Source organism: Oncorhynchus mykiss, chromosome 30, assembly GCF_013265735.2.
Source record: "Oncorhynchus mykiss isolate Arlee chromosome 30, USDA_OmykA_1.1, whole genome shotgun sequence".
NCBI lineage: Eukaryota > Metazoa > Chordata > Actinopteri > Salmoniformes > Salmonidae > Oncorhynchus > Oncorhynchus mykiss.
This window is the reverse complement of record NC_050570.1, coordinates 42,290,421-42,312,811: the sequence shown is the minus strand read 5'-3', so window position 1 is coordinate 42,312,811 and position 22,391 is coordinate 42,290,421. Positions and strand designations below refer to the sequence as shown.

General features: G+C 42.7%; 1 long non-coding RNA gene across 3 annotated transcripts; it reads left to right on the top strand.

Moving 5' to 3' along the window:
- Positions 1-380: 380 nt before the first annotated feature.
- Positions 381-18,111, top strand: LOC110521837. 3 transcript variants are annotated; one of them, XR_005040972.1, is made up of 4 exons: positions 381-630; positions 12,844-12,945; positions 13,089-13,136; positions 15,357-18,111. It is a non-coding gene; the product is annotated as an uncharacterized LOC110521837 (long non-coding RNA). The 3 variants fall into 3 exon arrangements; XR_002473220.2 differs by lacking the exon at positions 15,357-18,111 and having other exon boundaries at positions 389-630; positions 13,089-13,256; XR_005040973.1 differs by lacking the exon at positions 13,089-13,136 and having other exon boundaries at positions 390-630; positions 15,357-18,110.
- The last annotated feature ends 4,280 nt before the right edge of the window (positions 18,112-22,391 follow it).

Genomic DNA, 22,391 nt, shown 5'->3' with positions numbered 1-22,391 from the left:
ATGGCGCAATCAAAAATGATTTGAGTTATAGCAGAGGTAATGTGTAAAGTGGGTACTCGTGTTAATGGGTGTATGTGAACCTGGGTCTCCTGCCTGTCAAAATACTTTCTTGTCCACTCTGCCATTCTACAAGACCGTTAAGACTATTCCGACTTGATATAAGTAGACTTAACATGAACTCAATAAAACATGTATTTAAGTTCATGTTAAATCAAATTATGTTGAATCTAAATAGGGCCTAGGGAGAATATTGTTTGTGAAATTCAACCTTCATTTTTTCTGTGCTTTGTTTAGGCAGTTCATAAACAGCGAAGGAGTGAAAGTAGGAATTTAACACCACAACTGCTGAGGAAGTAAGATGGAACATTTCTTTGGAATTTTACCCACTCAACCACACAGCCACGTACTGTATAAGGAACATGCCCCACCCCCCATGAGAAATAGAGGTAAAGAGAGTGCGTTCGTGGCAGGTGTGTCTTCTAACAAACTCTATGGTCAAGTATAAAAACAGGCAAGTTTGCGGGCTCCTCCCCTGTGTTCTGGTCCTTCACGAACTCGGACAGGTGGGAATACACCAAACGCTCAGATGAAACTCCTAGACATTCGAAGAAAGTGTGTGCCAATGAAAACGTGAGTAATAAAATGTTATCACATTGGAGAAGTAAACAGAACATGACTTCACTTAATAGCAAGGTTTCCATCCAATTGTTGACAGATTTCCAATGCAAATATTCTATAATCAGTATCTCACCAGTGGTGTTTCCACCATACTGATTTGTTGCAGATCAGTGTGTGATGACGTAGTGCACACAGTTTGTTTTTTGCTTAAGTTTTCATGTACCGAATAAAAGTCTGTTGAATGTGTTTCCATTGCATTTTCAACTCTAATGATAGTTTTGTCACAAAAACGGATGCTTTAAACGGGTAACGTGCCTACTCTAACACGTGCGCTCAAGCCAACAGCTCGCAGATAGTGTGGGAAGGCGAGCCTACATGTGATTATTATAGATATTACTGTCAAACGGCAGTCAAGCATCGATCATCATGTCACCAGAATAAGACCCTCGATATTAATTTGAAAGGATCGTTAAGATCACTGTGCACTTTCACCACCCTGGGATGTTCATAATTTATTTCATCTGTAGCCTGGTTTCCCTAGTTGTAGTGGGAGGACTACACGCCATATCATCACGTGACTCCAAGATTACTTTGATATAATTAAGATTACTTTGATATAATGGTTGTTTCCACCGCCATTTGTCGCATAATTCATTTACCGACACAAAAAGATCCTACCATGTTGAACAGACAAATGATCTGTAAGCATTTAGAAAATTGTACAGAAACTTACTGTTTCTATCACAGCTGTCATTTTTTAAACATTTTATTTATGACTTTACTCGCATAACTGTGAATGGAAACGTAATAAGGACATTTGTTTTGTGTACCAGGTTAGGATACATCTTTAGCATATTGATATGTTTAATTGTATATTTGTATTGCAATGTATTAATATTATAGTAAGCGTTTAATAACCTAATTATGCGTTCACGTATTATCATTATTGCATGTTTGCTATTTCTCGGTCTCCCGACAGAAAAAACATACATTCTACTTTACCCACCAGCTGGGCAATCCTAACCAAATCCGATCAAGACAAGAATGACAGACTAATGCCAACTGTCTACGCTGTCATCTAACTCAACTGTACTGTAATTCAATTCATCTGAACAACTTTCCGTGACATGCATCATCTTATTTATATAGACTCAGTGGATGACTGTATTCAGCCCTGGGGTTGAAGTTTTGTACAAGTGCTACTGCCAGCATTAGCAGTCATTGCTGTATTTTTTTCCCCCCATGAATTTGAAATATAATGACATATTTCTGTAGTTTTTTTGAATTATATTAATATAAATACCTTTAGATCTTTGAACTGTCTTTATCCATATAAAAATGTGGAAGACCTGTTAATTATTTTGTCTTAAAAAAATATTTTGAACATATGAATTATTATCCTCTACAAACCAAATTTGTGTTTTCACAAATCTCTTTCCTCGTGTCCTTTATTTGAGCATAATACTGTACATTCAACTTTTTGGAATTACTGATGAGTTCATAAACACCATATAAGAGCAAGGAATATACAATAAAAAAGGAGAGATTCCTATTTATAGTATGGAAACTCCAGAAGAAGGGATCTAATTCTGCACTAGAAGGGATTCGAAACACCACAATAATGTTTGAGCTTTTGAGAGCGGGAACGACACCAAAAGAGAAGGGATCTAATTCTGCACAACTCGAAGCACCATAATAGTGTTTCCAACCTTTTCCAGGTTAATGTACCCAGTCTCTGGCAAGGTGTTACACAACTCTTGATTATGTGGTATTACAACACACCATGTCATGTTTCAGAATGCCTCAGAATGAATATTTCAGTACATCTTAAATCTGTCCCAATACCCTCTCAACCATGTGTTAAAATACTCCAGAAATGTTGAGGTTTCATCCCCTTTAAGGTGGTGGCAGTTAAGTTGCCGCTAGTTGTAGTGTTACAAAGCACTTAATTTTAACAGTGCACCCCATAATGTCAAAGTGGAATGATGGTTTTAGAATTGTTTTCGAATTAATACAAAAATTAAAGCTGAAATGTCTTGAGTAAATAAATATTCAACCACCTTTTATGGCAAGCCTAAATAAGTTCAGGAGTAAAAATGTGCTTAACAAGTCACATATGTTGCATGGACTTTTGACATGATTACCTCAACTCTGTACCCCACATTGATAATTACATTTATGACCAAAAGTATGTGGACACCTGCTCTTCGAACATCTCATTCCAAAATCATGGACATTAATATGAAGTTGGTCCCCCCTTTGCTGCTATAACAACCCACACTCTTCTGGAAGGGCTTTCCACTAGATGCTGGAACATTGCTGTGGGGACTTCCATTCAGCCACAAGAGCAATTTGTGAGGTTGGGCACTGATGTTGGGCGATTAGGCCTGTCTCGCAGTCTGTTCCAATTCATCCCAAAGGTGTTCGAAAGGGTTGAGGTCAGGGCTCTGTGCTGGTCAGTCAAGTTCTTCCACACAGATCTCAACAAACCATTTCTGTTTGGACTTCACTTGGTGCACGGGAGCATTGTCATGCTGAAACAGGATATGAGCTTCCCCAAACCGTTGCCACAAAGTTGGAAAAGCAGAATCATCTAAAATGTTATTGAATGCTGTATTAAGATTTCCCTTCACTGGAACTAAGAGGCCTAGCCCGGACCATTATTCTGACTTTTACAGCCGGCACTATGCATTTGGGCAGGTAGCCTTCTCCTGGCATTTTCCAGATGGTGAAACATCGGAGAACGTGTTTCCACTGCTCCAGAGTCCAATGTCGGCGAGACTTAGACCACTCCAGCTGACACTAGGCATTGTACATGCCCCGGCAGCTCTAGCAGGGCAGAAATTTGAAAAACTGACTTGTTGGAAAGACAGTACCACGTTGAAAGTCACAGAGCTTTCAGTAAGGCCAATGTTTGTCTAAGGAGATTGCATGGCTGTGATCAATTGTATACACCTCTCAGCAACAGGTGTGGCTGCAATAGCCAAATCCACTAATTTGAAGGGTTGTTACATACTTTTATTTCTACATTTTTTTTTACCTTTATTTAACTAGGCAAGTCAGTTGATAACAAATTCTTATTTTCAATGATGGCCAAGTAACAATGGGTTAATTGCCTGGCTCGGGCAGAACGACAGATTTTTACCTTGTCAGCTCGGGGGTTTGATCTTGCAACCTTTCGGTTACTAGTCCAATGCTCGAACCACTAGGCTACCTGCCGCCCCATAGTGTACTTTTGTATGTATAGTATATTTAATTTAAACATGAAACATATGTTGAGGATTATCCTATACAACTGTTACTTCTAGGTTAGACTACTGCAATGCTCTACTTTCCGGCTACCCGGATAAAGCACTAAATAAACTTCAGTTAGTGCTAAATACGGCTGCTAGAATCCTGACTAGAACCCAACATTTTTATCATATTACTCCAGTGCTAGCCTCCCTACACTGGCTTCCTGTTAATGCAAGGGCTGATTTCAAGATTTTACTGCTAACCTACAAAGCATTACATGGGCTTGCTCCTACCTATCTTTCCGATTTGGTCCTGCCGTACATACCTACACGTACGCTACGGTCACAAGACGCAGGCCCCCTAATTGTCCCTAGAATTTCTAAGCAAACAGCTGGAGATAGGGCTTTCTTCTATAGAGCTCCATTTTTATGGAATGGTCTGCCTACCCATGTGAAAGACGCAGATTTGGTCTCAACCTTTAAGTCTTGACTGAAGACTCATCTCTTCAGTAGGTCATATGATTGAGTGTAGTCTGGCCCAGGAGTGTGAAGGTGAACGGAAAAGCTCTGGAGCAAAGAACCACCCTTGCTGTCTCTGCCTGGCCGGTTCCCCTCTCTCCACTGGGATTCTCTGCCCCAAACCCTATTACAGGGGCTGAGTCATGGCTTACTGGTGCTCTTCCATGCCGTCCCTAGGAGGGGTGCGTCACTTGAGTGGGTTTAGTCGCTGACGTGATCTTCCTGTCTGGGTTGGCGCCCCCCCTTGGGTTGTGCCGTGGTGGAGATCTTTGTGGGCTATACTCGGTCTTGTCTCAGGATGGTAAGTTGGTGGTTGAAGATATGCTGTGCTTTGGAAAAATGTGTGGGGTTATATCCTGCCTGTTTGTCACTGTCCGGGGGTATCATCGGATGGGGCCACAGTGTCTCCTGACCCCTCCTGTCTCAGCCGCCAGTATTTATGCTGCAGTAGTATGTGTCGGGACTAGGGTCAGTTTTGTTATATCTGGAGTATTTCTGCTGTCTTATCCGTTGTCCTGTGTGAATTTAAGAATGCTCTCCCTAATTCTCTCTTTCTCTCTCGCATGATGACTCCTTGCTGTCCCCAGTCCACCTGGCGATGCTGCTGCTCCAGTTTCAACTGTTCTGCCTGCGGCTATGGAACCCTGACCTGTTCACTGGACGTGCTACCTGTCCCAGACCTGTTTTCAACTCTCTTGAGACAGCAGGAGCGGTAGAGATACTCTCAATGATTGGCTATGAAAAGCCAACTGACATTTACTCCTGAGGTGCTGACTTGTTGCACCCTCGACAACTACTGTGATTATTATTATTTGACCATGCTGGTAATTTATGAACATTTGAACATCTTGGCCATGTTCTGTTATAATCTCCACCTGGCACAGCCAGAAGAGGACTGGCCACCCCTCATAGCCTGGTTCCTCTCTAGGTTTCTTCCTAGGTTTTGGCCTTTCTAGGGAGTTTTTCCTAGCCACCGTGCTTCTACACCTGCATTGCTTGCTGTTTGCGGTTTTAGGCTGGGTTTCTGTTGAGCACTTTGATATATCAGCTGATGTACAAAGGGCTATATAAATAAATTTGATTTGATAAATGTGGTATAAAATGTTGAAAGCAAACCATTTCACTGAAGTTCTCATGTCCTCTGGATTTCCAACCACAAACAATCTTTATTTTAATACACATGGATACACATTTTGTGTTATTAGTCTGGGGCAGAATTAACCCACCACTGTCACTCAAAATCAGTTGTCACATTACGTTAGCTGGATATGCACAGTAGACACATAGTAAACAAACATGGCTCAGAGCAGAACATAACCTTGAAAGGACCAATTATTGCCCACTCATCAACCTCATGTTTTACATTTGTAATACAATGCAGGCATACTACAGTAAAGTATTGCTGTGTGTTTTCTGTAGCCTACATTGCTGTTTTCTTTTGGCCTGTCTCGAACAGTGATCTTTAAAATCCTTGATTTTGTGAGAAATACAGCAGGGCATATTTGAGCAATCTTTGTGGAGAATTACAGTAATATTCCTGGTTGAAATGCGTTGGTTACTACAATAGCTTTTTATCACGTAGAATTTGACTTTTAATTATTTCTATAAATCTCATAGCAATACAAATTCAATACAAGTAGGGGCGCTGTGAAGATGATAGGACTGCTGTGATGGTCACCTGCCAACAGGCGACAAGGACAGAGGAAAAAACACTCCCCTAACCCGGACGACACTGGGCCATTTGTGAGCAGCCCCATGGGTCTCCCGGTCACGGTCGGCTGTGACACAGCAGTGGCGCCTTTGCACTCATTGTTGAATTTGTGATTTTCAACTTGTTGTGTAATGTTTATGTCCAATGGCCGATAAACACTGATGTTTTATCTATAATTTTTCTTCATGTGACAATGATTGAAAAGGATTTGCCAGTAGATTGCCGAATTGAAGCATGATGATGACTGCTTGCTAGCTAAGCTTTTGAATGTATGATGTTGACATGATCAGTCAAGTCACGTTATATCTATCTGTGGCCAATGACCTTCTTGGATGGGCACTTCTAATGTAAATCTATGGCAGCACCCAAGGGGCTTGAATTTTCGAGCTCTACCCGTAGATTTTGCGCTGACGTAGTGTCCCCATGAGTGACAGAACACTGAGCATATCACGGTGCAACTATAGAACATTACCAACCCCTACGCTCCTTATTTTCCACTGGCTGCCCCACCACCACAGAAAGCACTGAGCTAGGCTGAAAAACCTGCATTTTGGAACTGCCTTAAGAAAGCAAAAAAGAGAACATGTTTGTATGCGGCTTTATTTACTCATTTATATACACTACCGTTCAAAAGTTTGGGGTCACATAGAAATGTCATTGTTTTTGGGGAAAAAAGCAAATTTTTTGTCCATTAAAATAACAGCAAATTGATCAGAAATACAGTGTAGACATTAATGTTGTAAATGACTATTGTAGCTGGAAACAGCATATTTTTTTAATGGAATATCTACATAGGCATACAGAGGCCCATTATTTAGACTAGTTGATTATCTGGAGCATCAGCATTTGTTGTTTTGATTACATGCTCAAAATGGCCAGACACAAAGTCATTTTCTTCTGAAACTTGTCAATCTATTCTGAGAAATGAAGGCTATTCCATGCGAGAAATTGCCAAGAAACTGAAGATCTGGTACGACGCTGTGTACTACTCCCTTCACAGAACAGTGCAAACTGTCTCTAACCAGAATAGAAAGATGAGTGGGAGGCGCTGGTGAACAACTGAGCAACAGGATAAGTACATTAGAGTGTTTAGTTTGGAAACAGACACCTCACAAGTCCTCAACCGACAGCTTCATTAAATACACCAGTCTCAACATCAACAGTGAGGAGGTGACTCCGGGATGCTGGCCTTCTAGGCAGAGTTCCTAACAATGCAGTCAAAAGTCAAACAATTAAAATGTAAAGTAAAAAAATGTCCCCCCCAAAAATCAAGATTGACAGTACGAATACAATTAACCCAAATAGCACTGTATCGGTATCAAAATGCAATCTATTCATACTGTATGTACACCGGGGGAATTTACATAAGATAAACTAAGAATGATATGTACAGCAGTAGATGCAGTGCATTTGGAAACTATTCAGACCCCTTTACTTTTTCCACATTTTGTTAAAATGTATTAAATTGTTATTTCCCCCTCATCAATCTACGCACAATGCCCCATCATGACAAAGCAAAAACAGGTTTTTAGATTTTTTGTGCAAATTTTTTTAACAATAAAAAAATGGGTATATCACATTTACATAAGTATTCAGACCCTTTACTCACTACTTTGTTGAAGCACCTTTGGCAGTGATTACAGCCTCGAGTATTCTTGGGTATGAAGCTTGGCACACCTGTATTTGGGGAGTTTCTCCCATTCTTTTTGCAGATCCTCTCAAGCTCTCAGGTTGGATGGGGTGTTGCTGCACAGCTATTTTTCAGGTCTCTCCAGAGATGTTCGATCAGTTTCAAGTCTGGGCTCTGGCTGGGCCACTCAAGGAAATTCAGAGACTTGTCCCGAAGCCACTACTGCGATGTCTTGGCTGTGTGCTTGTCGTTGTCCAGTTGGAAGGTGAACCTTCGCCCCAGTCTGAGGTCCTGAGCGCTCTGGAGCAGGTTTGCATGAAAGATCTCTCTGTACTTTGCTCCGTTCATCTTTACCTCAATCCTGACAAGTCTTCCAGTCCCTCGCTGAAAACATCCCCACAGCCTGATGCTGCCACCACCATGCCTCACCATAGGGATGGTGCCAGGTGTCCTCCAGACGTGACTCTTGGCATTCAGGCCAAAGAGTTCAATCTTGGTTTCATCAGGCCAGATAATCTTGTTTCTCATGGTCTGAGAGTCTTTTAGGTGCCTTTTGGCAATCTCCAAGTGGGCTGTCGTTCCTTTTACTAAGGTACCCTTCCCCAGATCTGTGCCTCGACACAATCCTGTCTCGGAGCACTACGGACAATTCCATTGACCTCATGGCTTGGTTTTTGTTTACCTTTCCAATTCATGTCCAATCCAATGAATGTACTACAGGTGGACTCCAATCAAGTTGTAGAAACATCTCAAGGATGGATGATCAATGGAAACAGGATGAATCTGAGCTCAATTTCGAGTCTCATAGCAAAGGGTCTGAATACTTATGTAAATAAGGTATATATAAAAAATAAAAAATAAAATATATATATATATTATTTGTATAAATGTTTAAAAATAATAATTTTAAAAAACTATTTTTTTCCGCTTTGTCATTATGGGGTATTGTGTGTTGATTGTTTTATTTAATCCATTTTAGACTACGGATGTAACGTAACAAAATGTGGAAAAAGGGAAGGTGACTGAATACTGTGCGAATGCACTCTATATTAGAGTGAGCTGTGTCAAGAATCCAGTATATAAATAAATATGAAGTGTTTTATAAACAGTGTAACTAAAATACAATGTACAGTAGTAGAAATATTAGAATACGCTATGTCGGGATACAGAATTTAAATACACAGTGTGAAATGGGAAGTGACTAGTGGTTCAATGTCTCTATAACATGGGACAGCAGTGTTGACTGTGGGTGTGTATGTGTATGAGGTGTGTTTGTGATAGCTTGTGTGTGTGTTTTGTGTGAGGTTGTAGGCCTCACCTGGTAGATGGCTATGGAGGGCTGTTCATCAGTCTGATGGCCTGGTAATATAAGTTGTTTTTTAGTCTCTGTCTTGGCTTTGACGCCAAGAAGTTAATACAAAGTAGCAGCGGTGGGACCAAGTCATTGTTTTACAAGTCACAAGTAAGTCTCAAGTCTTAGCACTCAGGTCCCAAGTCAAGACAGGCAAGTCTCAAGTCCTAAACGTTGAGCTTCGAGTCCCAAACCAGTCATAATGTGCTCTTCACCAAATGTAATACCATTTTCACATTTTTAACAAGAGTAATAGTTAGTATATTAAGTATATTACATTTATGCAAATCATGAATGCTTTAAAAAAAGATCTATATTTATTGCTTTCCAAATCATATTTATTTTTCCATGGAAATGCATGGGTAGCCATGAGAAAGACCCCCCCCCCCCCCCCCATAGCGATCGACTTTCCAGGATCGCTATGGGGCGCAATTGGGCGATGTAGGCTTGTACATAATCGCCCAACCTTAACCCACACACACACACACTCTCTCTCTGTGTGTGGTTACAGTAGGCGAATGTATGTCAATGGTTTTAGGAAAAGCAGTAACATCAGGCAGAATTTAGCAGTGGCGGGCCTGGGGCCTGGTCCCACCCGAATTAATCCACCTCTTATTATCATCATTATGATGCCATGGCTCTAGACACTATATACATTTAGACAGAAACGCAGTATAACCAGGCATTGCGTCACCTTGAATTGACATTATTATTCAGAGAATTGCAGGGGAAGAGTACAATACCTTTTCATTGTGCAGCTCCGTTGCCCTGCGCGCTTGTTCGTTGAGCTGTAGATCCACTCGGGTGTCCCCAAAAGTTTTCAAAAGCACCATTGCTTGTAAGTGCCCAACCGTACTTTGGTGCCTCGTTGCTGCCTTGATTAGACAACTCAAGTTTGCAAAGCCAGTGTGGCTCCAAACACCAAATCGATCACTTGCAAATAATAGGCATTCCCAGCAGTACAGTTTGCAGTGCTTCTCAGAGCCTGTGAGCCATTGATAGCGCTCGTAGTTGGAACTTTGAAAGTGGCGAATGAACCCCTATCCCGCCTGTGACAGGCTTTGTAGCGGCGGCGTCGGACAACCTCTCCTTACAATGTCTAACTTTTCTTGAAAAGTTCATCTTGAGAATGGCGTTATAATTATATCCTCGACCAAATCGATATCTTCTCCTCCTTCCGCCATTGTGGGTTGAAAAAACAGCTTAGTAGTATGCAAATTAATTTATCAAATTCAGTTTCCTAGTTCTGAGGTTCTGCATAGACCTGCCCATAGGACCTGCCTCTCAATATTGCTAATCCAATCAAAAGACGTGCACGCATTACGCCTGCTAGCTGGCTCCTGTGTAACACTGGAGCCAGCCAGCAGGCGTACAATAGCCAACTCTAAAGCTGATTGGTTGAAACAAAATTTTCATTTCCATTCACTTTAAGCTACAAGCGCCCGCACTGTTGATTCTGAAGGCCCGAGGGCAGATTTTAGACCCCTGGCAACACATGATGGCTGAATATGATTGGATAAAATATCTAACATAAAGACCAGCCCTCCAAATCTCAACCTGGGGCTGGAAGCAGTGCAACCAAGAGGAAAGCTATGAAATGAAGAGTATAACTCTTACTCTGGGGAATCATTTAATACACATTTGCGGGAAAATATATTTAAAAAAAATTATATTCTGATGATGTTTAGGCCAGCAGAGAAGGCCTTGCTGGCCCTGACGGCCCACCACTGGGATTTAGGCTACCAACTGCCTAGCCAGTTGTAGCGCAATCTTCGGTGCAATTATCACGTTCCTGCACTGACTGTAGAGACTCATTGATTTCATGTTACGTTAGCCTACATGCTACACTAGCAAAGTTATATATAGCTGTCAGATATATTAGCCACTGCAGCTTCAAATGTTGAACAAATTTGGAAGTTGTCTGTAATTTTCTTCCTGCATGTTTTGCAAGTTGCAATCTGTTTTTTGTTGACTACAGCGTAGTCTTTATATCCGAAACTAATCATTTTGGGTATCATCTTTCCAAGGGCTCCGTCTGAATTCACCCAACGACGTTCCTCTGCACTGCCACGCGCAACATTTTCTCAGCTGGTACAATTTGATTGGCTGCTGTCCGATTCAAACTGTAATCCGTTAAATGAAGAGTTGATGCACTAATCACTTTAATCGCATCATTTTCATATTTGGGCTTTGGGAGGGTATCAAGTCAGTTCTAGTCAAAAGGCTCAAGTCCAAGTTGAGTCATTGGTGTCAAAGTCGAGTTGTAAGTCATCATATTTGTGACTCGAGTCCAAGTCATGTGACTCGAGTCCACACCTCTGCAAAGTAGTGTTGACCAAAGCCATAAACTATCTTTGGTGTGTGTGAGATGTCAATTTCCATTATTGATACTAAGCATTTTCCTATGTCATGTTAGCTGTGTACTGCGGTGGATGTGAGGCGCTTGCTGCTAGCGTTAATGTTTACATGACTATACAACTCCACAGATAAAAATATTAAAGTTGTTGGGAAACTGAACACAGATACAGCATGTGGAGAAGAAATTACTGCTATCAATTCTGCTCCAAGATTCCTAACATTTTCCTCCGTGACCGTCCGTGAGTCCATGTCAGTCGAGCACGCTCATAGAGTATGGTGCACGAGATAACGTGCATTCAAGTGCAGGCATGCAATTACTCCCACTGCCATCGGCATTGACATTGTGCCAAAAGTCAAAACGTGTAAATTACCACTTTAAATATGACATTGTTGTAATAATGTTAACACTGACTGGGGTGACAAGATGGGCAATAGCTAGACAAGACATGCAAGTGGGTTCACTGTTCTACCTTCCAAGGGGTCTCACTTAACCAAACACTTAACATTCATATAGACCTAGTTTTCTTAACATTGGCTCATAATGTGTGTGTGTGTGACAAGCCACTAATGTTTCCCACCAAACCTTTGACAGAACTCTTTCTCCATTAACCCACTTCCAGCCCGGTCTGCAGCAGCAGCAGCAGCAGTAGGTGTCACCCTTCAATGCCTGCTGGGCTTCTCTGTAGTAAATATTTTCCATGGCTCCTGAGTCTGGACTGAGTGAAGCAAGTTGGGCGAGAGAGACTTGAGGAGTGTGGCAGTGGCAGACAGTGGGTGGGAAAAGAACAATGCAGAGAGAGCAGTGCCAGTACCTGCTCCTCTCTGGGGCCCTGCGATGTCATGTGAAATGACAGGCCGTGTCATCAGAGAGCCCCAAGCCTTTCTCCGATTGTGGCCTGGCTGACTGGGCTGGCTGCATGGCTGCCTGTCAAAGCTGAAACTAGTGAACTCTGCTTTTTGAAGCAAACTGAGAGGTGACGTTTTGGAACTTCAGAACAGAATGAAGTGGTTTGGTTCATGTTTTTCTCATGTACAGTAAGGTGTTGGCTGATGTCTCATATACCTCATACACCATGTCTCATAAACACACAGGCGGTGGGGTAGAGTATGCCACAGTTTATCGTACAATTTACACAAACCTCCATTTAAACCCCTTGTCAAGCTCTCCATTTCGCCATTTAAATGTGCTTAGTGTGTGTGCGCTGTACTATCTCAGGCAAGAATTCTCATCAGCTCAGCTGTGTGTATAAGCTTTTGATTCTGTTCTTGGCAAGGTATACCCTCTGTGTGCAGTGGTACCTGTAGTGAAAAATCAACATCACAAGATCCAGGCAGTTCTTTACATCTGTTTCCATGCTTAGGGTCGTGTCTTCTCTCCTCTCTGACCTAACGCAATCTGTTTGTCTGTGTGTGTGTGTTCCAGGCTAAGAGGCGGATGTACATGCACCCAGCCAATGGGTACAAGATGTAAACAGAGTTTGCCCACCGCCAGAGAGGAAATTGCCGCGGCAGTGCCTGTAGACACGTGAGTTATGTTTTCTTGGTCTGACACACACAAACACACAGCCCTGCTGTTACAGTAAAACTAACTCACACCTTGTCCCCCACCCCTCAACCCAAACCTCTGTTTCCTCTTTAACTAATTTCATTATTTCATTCTTCTCACAGTGTCCATATGGCCAAGTCAATGTAAAAAGACCCAGCCAACAAAAAACAGTAACTCAATGTTTTATGTACAGTTTACATACACTTAGGTTGGGCTCATTAAAACTCATTTTTCAACCACTCCACAAATTTCTTGTTAACAAACTATAGTTTTGGCAAGTCGGTTAGGACATCTACTTTGTGCATGACACAAGTAATTTTTCCAACAATTGTTTACATACAGATTATTTTACTTAGAATTCACTGTATCACAATTCCAGTGGGTCAGAAGTTTACATACACTAAGTTGACAGTGCCTTTAACAGCTTGGAAAATTCCAGAAAACGTCATGGCTTTAGAAGCTTCTGATTGACTCAAATGATGTCAATTAGCCTATTGGATGTATACCTGTAGATGTATTTCAAGGTTTACCGTCAAACTTAATGCCACTTTGCTTGACATCATGGGGAAATTAACCAAGACAGAAAAATAATTGTAGCCCTCCACAAGTCTGGTTCATCCTTGGGAGCAATTTCGAAATGCCTGAAGGTACCACGTTCATCTGTAAAAACAATAGTACGCAAGTATAAACACCATGGGACCACGCAGCCGTCATACCGCTCAGGAAGGCAACGCGCTCTGTCTCCTAGAGATGAACAGACTTTGGTGTGAAAAGTGCAAATCAATCCCAGAACAACAGCAAAGGACCTGGTGAAGATGCTGGGGGAAACAGGTACAAAGTATCTATATCCACAGTAAAAACGAGTCCTATATTGACATAACCTGAAAGGCCGCTCAGCAAGGAAGAAGCCACTCCAAAACCGCCATAAAAAAGCCAGACTACAGTTTGCAAATGCACATGAGGACAAAGATCGTACTTTTTGGAGAAATGTCCTCTGGTCTGATGAAACAAAAATAGAACTGCTTGGCCATAATGACCATCGTTATGTTTTGAGGAAAAATGGGGAGGCTTGCAAACCGAAGAACACCACCCCAACCGTGAAGCACGGGGATGGCAGCATCATGTTGTGGGGGTGCTTTGCTGCAGCGGGGACTGGTGCACTTCACAAAATAGATGGCATCATGAGGAAAGACAATTATGTGGATATATTGAAGCAACATCTCAAGACATCAGTCAAGAAGTTAAAGCTTGGTTCCAAATGGGTCTTCCAAATGGACAATGACCCCAAGCATACTTCCAAAGTTGTGGCAAAATGGCTTAAGGACAACAAAGTCAAGGTATTGGAGTGGCCATCACAAAGCCCTGACCTCAATCCTATTGAAAATTTGTGGGCAGAACTGAAAAAGCGTGTGCGAGCAAGGAAGCCTACAAACCTGACTCAGTTACACCAGCTCTGTCAGGAGGAATGGGCCAAAATTCACCCAACTTATTGTGGGAAGCTTGTGGAAGACTACCTGAAATGTTTGATCCAAGATAAATAATTTAAAGGCAATGCTACCAAATACTAATTGAGTGTATGTAAACTTCTGACCCACTGGGAATGTGATGAAACAAATGAAAGCTGAAATAAATCATTCTCTCCACTATTATTCTGACATTTCACATTCTTAAAATAAAGTGGTGATCCTAACTGACCTAAGACAGGGAATTTTTACTCAGATTAAATGTTAGGAATTGTGAAAAATTTAGTTTAAATGTATTTGGCTAAGGTGCAAGTAAAGTTCTGACTTCAACTGTATGATGCACCCAGGGCCTGCTTGGAGGCCCCAAACCAAAAATAAAGAAAAACTCAGTCATCGTCTCAACTTACAGTTGGGCGTTAGAATAGTAGAATACACAATGTGCAATTTAGAAATGTGGTTGTGCACCAGCAGTTTCCCTCTTATTATGTCAGTAACTGACAGTCATTCAATTTTCCGATGTCAGCATTCACATTTTGTAGATTTGTAAGTTAGTATAGCCAGCTATCTAAACTTGTAGTAATCATGGCTGAACTATCGGCAGGGCATGAAGGGCATGGACCAGGGGCTCAAACCTCCAGGGAGCCCCCATTGTCACTATCACTCAGATCATATTAACATGGAAAAATGTGTTGATTTTCAGGAAATTATAGTTACAACTGAAAAAGGTCTCTCCGCCCCATGGCAAAATGCGTAGAATTGCAGGAAATTTGCTGTAAAACAACGTAGCCGCCCCATGGAAAAATGAATAGAATTGCATGAAATTAGTTCCAAAAATGGCTAAATTTTCTCTCCGCCCAATGGCAAAATGTGTAGAATTGTAGGAAATGTACTTGAACTCTTACATTTTTTTTTCTTTCTACTGTCAAGAGTGGGGCCACCAAAATGTTTTGCCCGCGAGGTGGGGGGCCCAACCAAATCTTGCCTAGGCCCGCCAAAAGGCCAGGGCCGGCCCTGGATGCACCAAGCACACTGGTTTAGTGTGGAAGGCATGATATAGTCTGTGTACAGTGTTATTTTGGACTGCTTTGAGGGTGTGTGTTCTTTCTCAGCACCATGCTAAATGATGAAATTCAGAGTGGTGTGTGTGCAATACCCTCATCCTATGAATCACTAGTATTCTGAGTGTGATTTTTAGTCTCACAACAGTGGGGGGCTGGAGAAGGGGTTGCTCACTGCAGCCTACATTTGTTTTCATTTTAACATTTGACCATGTTTTTTTTGTTTTTTTTTCCCTCAGTAATGGAATGTACTGCAAATAAGTAACATTTTTCCCCCCTTGACAATGACTTGAAATGTATTTTATTTCAGTGAATGTCTGAGGTAATAATGATAATATTGTTACTGTATCCAATTTATTTTGTTACTGTATAGATTTTCTGAGGGAGTATGTGAGATAGGCATCCAGCACACTCAAAAGTGCATTATAGGATCTCTGCCTTCAGGGTAAAACTATTGGAGACACAGCCAGAGGAAACTCATATCTCTTCATTTTCCCTAGGTATTTATCTTCCAAATGTACACATGTGAATTTGAGAACCATTTAAAACACAAAACACTCCACTGAACTGTCTGCCTCCCACTGAAAGGATGTGCAGTTAAAAATAGTGTGCAGGTCAAGGTTCATCTCTCAGCCTGGCTAGCTGGTTGTACATAAGTTGATGGAGCCAGCCTGTTAACAAACAAGCGGTGGACATCAACAGGCTCGCTCCCTGCTGTATTTACCAAGGAGCCTTCTGGCATCGCAAGGCTTCTCCATGTCTCCCTGCGGCTGCTCCCCCGATACACAGCCCTAATGAACCCTGGGCCTCTCATCAGCCCTGCAACACTGGGAGGCAGACCACCCCGACACACGCACACACAGAGGCACATGCACACACACAGGCAAAAATGCACGTACCCACAGACATGGACACACACAAATACACAGACATGGACAGATACACAAAATTGCAATGAAGGTCTCCTCTAAAACCAGACTTTAGGCATTGTAGAAGACACCGCACAGAGTAGCCCTAAAGCCAGAGTGAGCTGAGGACAACCTTACATTGAAGTACCTGTGCGCGTGTGTTTAAATAAACCAGAGATGTTTAAACCTGTGTGACTTGTGTGTATGTGGGTGGTAGGAGGTAGCGCTATACCCCTGGGCACTGGCTCCGAACCTGCCACACACACTTGCCCATCTCCGCTTGATGGGGCAAACAGCGTCGGGATGAGTGAGTGTGTCTGCCGCGGAATCCTGTTGAAGCCGCCTACTGGCGCGGCCACAATTTTCCCGGACAGGTGGGTCCCAAAGGCAAAGTGCTTAGTGATCAGGAGCAAACCCCGGCGAGCGGCTACAAGGAGATTCATGATCCCAACAGTGCTGAGCGGGACAGGTTCGCCGCAACGCGTCGTCAGCCCGGATGAGAGGCAAATTTATTGGGCAACGGCTATGAAGCGAGGCAGCGGAGCGTTGTGGCAGCGGAGCGTAGTGGCAACAACAGTTCTACACGGAATGGCGAAGGAAGGTGTCACAGTCATCAAGTACCTGGGCCCGCCTGCCTGCCACGGGTCTGGGAGTTTTGCCTAGGGACTAGTCTGTCACATTACACTAGATGCATTGCCATTCAGGGCCTGCGCGCTCCCGCAGCCTGACTATGAAATAGGCCAACTTTCATGTCTGCCTCATCTCTCTCCGTCGCCTCACTCCACTGATGGCACAGTTGGAGAGTTTTTTTCTTCTTCTGTGCTGCAGCAGTTGGTGACTGAAATGCAAACACAGCAGCAGAGCACTCAGTCAGTCCCTCCGCAGCGCAAGCTAGACAGATATCTGGGAAACTCACAGTAGCAAGAAACAGGAAACTGGAAATGTCCCCCACTCTCTCCTGGCTTGTCGCGTTGTCAGGACCTGGTGCTGAATTTGCTCATGACATATAGGGCTATATTTGTGAATTCTGGATTCTTTAGAATATCTCAGGGAATGAGTTTAAATATTTAACCTATAATGAATATGTTACATTGTCCTGTGCAATAACTATTGTATTATTAAACATATAGAAATTAGTGTGATTACATATTGTGTTGATAGAAATTATTGTTATATTTAAGTAGTATCAACAGTTGTGTCAAGCATGATCCATATTGACTAAGGACCTGCATTTAGTTCCACGAAATACTGTATATCAATGATTTAAATCAAACTGTACAATGTGTCTGAACATTTTCTTTGTTCCAAGGACTCTTGGAAGATTAGTCAAAATGAGGACTAAAAAATAAATAAAATCTCAGACAAAATCTCAGACAAAGGAAAATGGAATGCAGTCCCATTTCACTGTGTCTGTTATTGTCTTGGCAGAACCGTAGCCCGTCGATTCCAGGCTGTGTCTTGAGTGGCAGTCTGCCTGGGCAGTGGCTAGTAGTGCATTTATTTCAGGCTATTTGGACTGAGCCACTCTGACTGACCTTCAAGCTGAAGCATATGTTGTTCAGGAGCAGCTAGATCCTGCTGCGGTCCTGCCGTATGCCTGAAACAGGATCGCAGGCAGGGAGATGTCCAGTTTGAAGCCCTGACTGGCCAGAGAGGCTTCTATCCTCTCCAGCTGACAGGCCAAGCTCTCTCCATCTCTTTCTCAAACACACAAATACACACAGCCCCGCGGCAAAAGGCCCAGCCACAGTCACTCTCAGCCCCCATCACTGCTGTCCAGCCAGGGTTTGACACGGGTTGGCGGGCAAAACGGGAGTGTCAGCCGCTGTGTGAAAGGAACATCAGTCTCAGCATCTGTCCGAGCAGTGTGTGTGTGTTTGTTTGTGTGTGACAAAGAGAAATCACAGTGGGAGGGTGGTTTCTTTGCAGTGTGTGTATGTGTGTGTGTGTGTGTGTGTGTGTGTCTTGATCCAAGCAGCAGCTGAGCAGCCCCTACAAACATCAACGTCTGGTCGTACAACAGAGACAATGTCATCTGGCCCCGGGGCTGGAGCTTCACCACTGATCAGATGGACAAGCAGCTCCCTGTGGTAGAATTACAGCCTGACAAAAACACCATACACCTCTGAGTGACAGTCTGCAAACCAGATTCCCTTGGACAAACAGGCCTGCGAATAACACCGAGCAGCAATAGGCTTTTCAGCAACATCTCAACTGGTGGTCAAGCCGGCTGCGCCTGGCCAGAACCCTGCCACTGCCAGACGAGACCGGGTACAGGGGGGGGAGGAATTTTTTATTTTTATTTAACCTTTATTTATTTATTTCAGTTAAGAACAAATTCTAATTTACAATGACGGCCTACACTGGCCAAACCCGGACGGCTCTGGGCCAATTGTGCGCCGCCCTATGGGACTCCCAAACACGGCCGGTTGTGATACAGCCTGGATTCGAACCAGGGTGTCTGTAGCGACGCCTCTAGCACTGAGGTGCAGTGCCTTAGACCGCTGCGGCACTCAGGAGGGAAGAAAGGGAGAGAGTGGGAGAGGGAGGAGCTGTGGCCTTGAGATACTGCAGAGTTTGGGACTGCACTTTTTGTGTGAATCTCAGTCTGTGGTGGGGGTGGGTACTAGATTTGATGTAGAGATAAAGAGGAGGCAGCAGTTGGTGTTCATAGGCTCAGGCTGGCTAGTTAAGAGCTAGCTCTCCTATTCTCCATCTGGCAAGGAACTGTACAGGGGGCTGTGATATGGGCTCCGGCAGAGCATGGAGAGGGGGAAGGGAGAGGGGGTGGAAGAAGGAGAAAGCTGTTGGAGACAGAGAAAGAAATGGAAAGGAGAGAGAAGGAAAGGGAGAGAGATACAAATAGAGGGGGAGAGAACCTTCCAAATGATTCTACAGTAAGCTAATTGCCAGACCCAATAAAACCAAAGCAGAAACACAAAGTCACACATTTCCACTTTTTTGTTTTCTACAGGCCTAAAACGTAATGAGGTATGCCCATCATGCCCACTCTGTGTTTGTAAATAATTCCATGATGGCTTACCCAAGTGGCCACCCCCAGCCTCACGTGATGCCCGACTAACAGTACACTCTTAGAAAAAAGGGTTCCAAAGGGGTTCTGCGGCTGTCCCCATAGGAGAACCATTTTTGGTTCCAGGTGGAACTATTTTAGGTTCCATGTAGAACCCTCTGTGGAAAGGGTTTTAAATTGAACCCAAATCGGTTCTACCTGAAACCAAAACGGTTCTACCTGAAAACAAAAGGAGTTCTTTAAAGGGTTATCCTATATTCTATTTAAAGGGTTATCCTTTAAAATGTTATCCTACAGCCGAAGAACCCTTTTTGGTTCTAGATATAACCTTTTTTTGTCTAGGAGTGTACGATCTCCCTTTCACCACCCCTCCCTCTCTCCTGCCCTCCACACCTCCCTCTCTCCTGCCCTCCACACCTCCCTCTCTCCTGCCCTCCACACCTCCTCTTTGCCTCTCCTTCCCGCTTCCCCTGTCACTGTTTACCTTTCTTTACAGTATCCTCTTCTGACGCTTTCCTCTCCCACGCTGCTTTGGGAGTTTCTCCGTGAGATGTCACATGAGGTGACCAATAAATTATTCTTCCAGATGAACTCTAGATGTATGGTAATATTATATGGCCCACAGCTGCAGACATCCACGCTGTGTGTGTGACATGTTTTCAGGTTGTAGCATGTTGATGTTGTTGCATTACAGATGAGCTCCATTTTAATGTCAAACAAGTGAAAGAGTTGCGCTATCTATGATCATCTTTTTTCAAGTCATTCTATAATTGGCACCTATTGGTATCAGTGCTCACTACTTTCAATAGGAATATTATGCATCCCTTTATTCAACAAAAAAATCTAACTCTGTTGTATGACAAGTCTTATAAATGCCAACATTTTGGAGACCATGACTTGTTATTTATCATGCTCAAGTAGGCTTAAATCCCACCCTTCTTTTAAATCATAGGATGACATACATTATGCTGTGCACTGCAAATACTGTGGCAGCTCCGTGCATCAGTAAGCCTAAAGATTCAATATTATCCCAATGTAAGATATCCTCATGTATTAAAAAAAATTGACATTGTCTAAACTTTACTGCAAATATTTTACTGCAAAAATTGTTAAATTGATATGGGGGGGCACAAACTCATGTAACCCAATATTGCAAGCTCCGATATTGCAAAGATGTGGAATATACTGTAAGTAGTCAGTTGTCTGCCCTACATACACAAACAAACAGCTTTAGGATATCTAAATGCATCGTGGAATTGTATCCCTGTGTTTACAGGTTTATAATATGTGGAAATATCAACTATGAATTTTGAATGTACAGTAAGCTTTCAATTTTTGGTCGCTGATTAATAGACCACTTTTCCAAGTCAAATTTGCTCTCATTCAATGCTGTATGGTCCTGCCTGACAAAAATACATACAGTTACAGGTATTTTGACGTTGTTGCTATTGTAATCGGCTCTAAGGGAAAAAAGAAGTGGGCTCAGACATCCAAATGTATATTTTTGGGATCCAGGGTTCCTTAAAGGATTTTGTATAGTTTGCCCTTACCCCTGCAATTTAGTCAGGGGGCCACCACAGATGTATCTTCAGGGTCACCCTGGATTTTGCTTCAAATCCAATATGGCTGCCATAGTACCATTTAATGGAGGTCAAATCACCTGTAAATATGAATTTTGTAGATGGGAGGATTTTTCAGAATTGTGTACAACACTCATGCCCATAAAGACTGTTTTGGTGTAAATAAATGTTATTCTGAATCAATATGGCCAACATAATTACACTCACACCTTCGCCTGCATATAAATTTCCCTGGTTTATTTTGTATTATGTTATTCTGTCTTTAAAATGGTTTCATACGGCTCTTGGTATAACTAGAACCACGTATGAATGGCACTGCCATGCTTCTGTTGTGTTTGAATAGCTGAAGTCTACTAGCTTTTCAATGTGTGTTCATGTTTTTCACAACACAAGCACATAGTAGTGTAAACAAGTTACAGGAAAGCAATCTGTAATACAACAGTCAGCCAATCTAGTAGCATAAAGTGCATTTGGAAAGTAGTCAGACCCCTTGACCTTTTCAACATTTTGTTTTACGTTACAGCCTCATTCTAAAATGGATTAAAAAATAAATTAATATCCCATTATGACGAAGCGAAAACAGGTTTTTGGAAATGTATCAAATTTATTAAAAATAAAAAACAGATATCTTATTTACATAAGTATTCAGACCCTTTGCTATGAGACTCTAAATTGAGCTCAGGTGCATCCTGTTTCCATTGATCATCCTTGAGTTGTTTCTACAACTTGATTGGAGTCCACCTGTGGTAAATTCCATTGATTGGATTTGGAAAGGCACACACCTGTCTATAGAAAGTCCAACAGTTGGAAGTGCATGTCAGAGCAAAAACCAAACCATGAGGTCGAAGGAATTGTCTGTAGAGCTCCAAGACAGGATTGTGTGGAGGCACAGATCTGGGGAAGGATACCAAAACATTTCTGTATTGAAGGTCCCCAAGATCACAGTGGCCTCCATCATTTGGAACCACTAATACTCTTCCTAGAGCTGGCTGGCCAGCCAAACTGAGCAATCGGGGGAGAAGGGCCTTGGTCAGGTAGTTGACCTAAACCCCAATGGTCAATCTGACAGGGCCACAGAGTTACTCTGTGGAAATGGGAAAACTTTCCAGAAGGACAACCATCTCTGCAGCACTCCACCAAACAGGGCTTTATGGTAGAGTGGCCAGATGGAAGCCACTCCTCAGTAAAAGGCACATGACAGCCCGCTTGGAGTTTGCCAAAAGGCACCTAAAGGACTCTCAGACAATGAGAAACTCTTCAGCCTCAATACAAAGCGTCACATCTGGAGGAAACATGGCACCATCACTACGGTGAAGCATGGTGGTGGCAGCATCATGCTGTGGGGATGTTTTTCAGCGGCATTGACTGAGAGACCAGTCAGGATC